The following is a 5455-nucleotide window of genomic DNA, read 5'->3' as shown; positions in this document are numbered from 1 at the left end:
ACTTTGTGTGTTTCAGGAGTTACTTTCTGATCAGGTAACAGTTTTGGTGACCCCAGATGGGACTTTAAAACTGGATTTTTATCAACGCTTGCTACCGCCGGAAGAATTGCAAGCCGGACTCCAGCGCACACCGGAGGATTTTTCCAGGGACTCCTCTTGTGATTCCCTGGTGGGTGTTAAGTGATCGAATGGAACTGGGGTAGAGACATTGCTATTTTGATATTATAAAGCGTATCTGTTTAGGGTAAGAATTGGTGGATTAATTGCAGCTGCTGGTTGGAGATATTTTCTCTCTCCTGCGTCAGTACAGTGACAACCGGAGCAGGTAAAGAGTTGGGTTTGGTTCGGTGTACTTGTATTTTTGGTACTATTGGTTGTTTTAAATTGTTGTATTAGGTTATATTGGGAAACTCAGCTTCCTCTGAAGAAGGGGGAATAATTAAAGCTTCCCCGTTGGGTTGTATTTTGGAACATTGGAATGAGTTTGGTGGGAATCCCCTAACAAGGATGAAATTAAGAGAGTACTGTACTCAATGGTGGCCGGTGCATAAATTAGATGATGAAGAAAAATGGCCGGAAATGGGAACTTTGAATTATAATACCATTTTACAGCTAATGCTGTTTTTTAGAAGGCAAGATAAGTGGGATGAAATCCCATATGTGGATATGTTCTTTGCTTTAAGAAATGATTATGAAACAAGAAAGTAACGCAAATTGTCAGTATTTGATTCAAATGTGTTAATGAATGACAAGATCTCAACTGATTGAGATTGCTTGTAAGGTGTATAATAACAGAGTAGAGTTGGGGAAAGAAAAACAAAAGGAGAAACTAAAAGATCAGAAGCAAAAGGCTGCTATTTTAGCAGCAGCATTTACTCAAGCACAAACATCCTCTGGGGGAAGGGGTTTCCTGAGAGGACAGGGATGTGGAAGGGAATGGGGAGGAGGGGGAAACATACTTGGTCTCCTCCTTCTGCCCCTATTCCTGAGGCCAATTTACTAATGATCGGTACAGAGGATTGTGATTGATGGGGACCGGGGGCTAAGCCCCAGCCAAGCCGCTGGTTCCAGGCAAGCTGGGTAATGAAATTGTGAAATTTTTGGTAGAGACAGGGACAACTTAACCTGTGTTAAATAGCTGTGAGGGACCTATGAGTAAGTTCTCTATGTCGGCGGTTGGTGCCACAGGAAAGCGAGAGGTTAGGCCCTTTCTCCAACCTACGATGTGTGAAATTGGAAACAACATTGATGCATGAATTTTTATATATGCCAGAATGTCCATTACCTCTTATGGGACGGGATTTACTAAATAAATTGGGAGCACAGATAACTTTTGAAAAAAACCCCAAACCCAACAAAATTCAAGTGCATATTCCTCAGAGTAATGCCTGGGGAGCACAGGTTTATATGTTACAGGAATCAAGGACATGAATAATGAACAAGTTGAAATCCCCTCTGAAATTATGGATGCAGTGGTCCCCTTTGTGTGGGCAACAGACAGGCCTGGAAGAGCTAAATCAGCCGAACTGGTGAAAGTAGAATTAAAACAGGGAGGGAAGCCATTCTGGACCTAAAAGAGGCCTTTTTCTGTATTCCTCTGGAAGAACAGAGTAAAAAACTGTTTGCCTTTGAGTAGGAGAGCGCTACAACAGAACACAAGATGCAGCTATGTTGGACAGTACTTCCCAAGAATTTAAGAATAGCCCCACCATCTTTGGTAATGTACTAGCGAAGGAATTGGAATAATGGCAAGGTAAGAACTTGTTAATTACCTTGCTACAATATGTGGATGTCATCCTGTTGGGGGCAAATACCATTGAGGAGTGTAAAGAAGCAACTATTAGTTTATTGAACTTTTTAGGGCTGGCTGGATATCGAGTGACTCAGAAAAAGGAGCAGATTGCACAGAAAAATGTGACCTATCTTGGTTTTGAAATTTCTCAAGGAGAAAGAAAACTGGAGATTGAGAGGAGGGAAGCGATTTGTCAGATTGCCCCACCCAAACCAAAAAGAGAGTTAAGAGGATTTCTTGGAATGGCCAGGTGGTGTCACCTTGGGATACCTAACTTTGGATTGATGGCTAAACCTTTGTATGAGGCTATTAAAGGACCAGGAGAAGTGTTGGAATGGACTCCAGAATGTTGAAAAGGGTTTGGCAATATAAAGGTTGCTCTTATGAAGGCCCCTGCACTAGGCCTCCCCAGTTTAACAAAGCCTTTTGATCTTTATGTGCATGAACAAGGACATGAAGCGATGGGAGTGCTTGTGCAAACTTTAGGGGACTGGAAAAGACCGGTAGCTTACTTCTCAAAACAACTGGATAGCATAAGCTCTGGATGGCCGGGATGCTTGAGGGCGGTAGCTGCAGCAGTGATGTTAATACAGGAGGCACGAAAGATAACAATGGGACAGAGACTTTGGAACAAAAAGGACATAATTGGCTGTCTCCGAGCAGGATGGTACAGTATCAAGCAATATTGCTTGAACAAGAGGATGTGGTATCTAATACTTTATATCCAGTGTCATTGTTGCCCTCTCGAGGAGAAGAAGGAGGATAAACACATGATTGTTTACAGACCATAGAGCAAGTATATTCTAGCCGTCCAGATTTAAAGGACTCCCCTTTACAACATCCTGATTGGGAGCTATTCACTGATGGAAGTAGCTTTGTAAATAAAGGGGAACAGAAGGCCGGGTATGCTGTTGTGACTTTGGAGAAGGAAATGGAGGTGGAACCATTGCCTGTCCTATAATGAAGGAGCTAACGGAAAGGACACATAAAAGTACACACATAGGAGTTGAAGCTTTGCTTGAGGCAACCAGACAATATGCTGTGGGAATGAATATGTTGATAAAAGCTAAAAGGATTGTACAGAAATGTGAACTTTGTTTAAAGAATAATCCTAAAATTCAGAAAAGGCCCCCCCCCAGGAGAGGTAAGAAAAGGTTATACACCTGGAGATTACTAGCAAATCAATTTATATTTTTTTTAACTACCTAATTGTAAAAGATATAAATATCTACTGGTGAGTGTGGATACTTTTTCAGGATGGCCCAAAGCTTTCCCGTGTCGCACCAACAAGGCAAGGGAAGTAGTAAAGGTTTTATTGAAAGAAATCATTCTGAGATTCGGGGTACCGGGAAGCTTCTCCTCAGATCGAGGACTGCGCTTTGTAGCAGAAATAGTCCAAGGGGTATCCAAATTTTTACAAATCAAATAGGACTTGCGTATCCCATGGAGGCCGCAGTCTAGTGGGAGAGTAGAAAGAATGAACCAAACAATTAAGAGACAATTGAATAAATTTTTTCAGGAAACTCAGTTGAAATGGCCAGAAGCTCTCCCTTTAGCGTTGTTGAGAGTGAGAATTACACCAAGATCTAAGGAAAAGGTTAGCCCTTTTGAGATATCATATGGGAAACTTTATCAAAGCATGAATCATGAGCCAGGTTCTATAGAATTAACAGGGAAACAATATCTTAAAGAGTATGTGATTTCTCTAGGGAAGGTTCTGTCTTCTCTTAACAGGTATCTACAATTAAGGACACCTTTGAGCCTGAATACTGCAGTTCATGAATTTCAGCCAGGAAATTGGGTTTATTTAAAAACCTGAAATGACGAACCTCCGAAGGAATGTTGGAAAGGACCCTTTCAAGTTCTCCTAACCACATATACTGCAGTCAAACTTAATGGAGTGGGACCCTGGATCCATTACACTCGGATCAAGAACGGACTCCCTTCAGATAAGTGGATTGTGGAAAAACAGAAAGAGAATTCTCAGCATCTAAAATTTAAAAGGGTTAATTCATAAATTGTACTCGGGAGCAGGGCACAACATATTTTTGTTTACTATTATGATAATTTGTTCATGATTTTGATAGGAGTATGGAATCTGAAAATTTTAATCATCATTAACTTAATGACACTAACAAAAATTAAGGGATTGGAAGATAATTTAATTTTGAAATTCATTCAGGGGTTTGGCAAATTACAAAACACCATGAGTATTGCTACTTGTATACCAATTCCACATTCCAGCAAAAATCCAGTAGGATGGGGAATTCTTGCATTGAAAGAGCCACCACTGGTAAACTTAAGCAAAAGCTTAAAAGCAAATGCGACTTGCTACCTCATACGGAACAAGACATATATCACAGGTAGCAATTATGAGACAGGTTTATCTTCCTATTATACATACCACATAGAAACTGGAGGACCTGAGTTGGGAGAGTTTGAGGCTTTTGATGAGAAGGCTACTCCAAAGGTTAACTGTCCTACACCCAAGGTTCCAACAAATTGGAGAAGCCCCGTGGAAGATAACTGGCCTGAGACATACAGTCAAAAGATAGATATGAACCTTAGTCCACGGTGTTTTGAATGGACAGGACAATTTATAAATACTAGCAATCAGTATGATGAGATTATCATGAATCCCAAGGATGGAGAATATGCCCCTGAATGGAATTGTACTCAATTGTTCAATTGCTCTCATATTGGAGTTCTGAAAAACATAACAGGGGTGGAAAAAGCATTGCGAATTGGATGTCAACGTCAAAATTTAATTGTAGAGAAACAAGATGTAGTCCCAAGAAAGGGGATTATGCGGATATCTCAAACTGGATAAGGAACATTGTTGTGTCCACATTCCCAATATGACTGAAGATCTTAATAAACAAATTGACCAAATCAGGGAGGTAGCAAAAGGGACCAAAGAATTGCGAGAAAGTGCTGAAAACAATTGGATAGACAAAATTCTACAAAGCATAGGTGGATGGTCCCTTACAGGATGGTTAGCTAGTTTGATCCAAAGTGTGATTATGATAATAGTAGTGATAATAATCATTGCAATGCTAATTGGATGCATGAAACAAGCAATTGTGTGAACTCTGCTTGTCTGGAATATAATGATGATTAAAGATCTTGGAAGTCTCAAATAAAAAATTTAAAATTTCCAAAGGGGGCAATCGTTGCCTCAAGCCTTCAAAAGACTGATTAACAAATAAGAAGGTGGTGATAGCTTAAAGAAAAAAAACCCTAAAACATGAGAAGTGTGTTCTGCTTGCTATTCAAGGACTGTTTACATTATGTGTACTCAAGGTAAAGCTTATCTAGTTTAAGATTCTGCTTACAATAGAGGATGCTTAAAGAGTCACAGACTTGCTAATTAAGGATATACATCCTCCTTTGGCATTGAGAAACAGAGGGGGTGGCAAGAGAAACAAAGAACCTGGTGTCCTCAGATGACCCATGACCATAAAAGGACAAAAGGAGTAGGGGTATTCTTCCCTAAATGACCACCAAAGACCACCAGAGACCCCCGCGCAGGTGTAGAAGACTCTGGGATGATTGCTCAGAACAACATGTCATGCTTGCTCAACATAAAGAATATGCAATAGTTAGGTGAAACTTATGTATTAGATAGGCGTGGTGTTTTAGCTGTAGCGTATAAGTATGGAC

Source organism: Accipiter gentilis, chromosome W (assembly GCF_929443795.1).
Source record: "Accipiter gentilis chromosome W, bAccGen1.1, whole genome shotgun sequence".
Classification (NCBI taxonomy): domain Eukaryota; kingdom Metazoa; phylum Chordata; class Aves; order Accipitriformes; family Accipitridae; genus Astur; species Astur gentilis.
The sequence above is the reverse complement of the archived record's forward strand: the minus strand, read 5'-3'. Positions refer to the sequence as shown.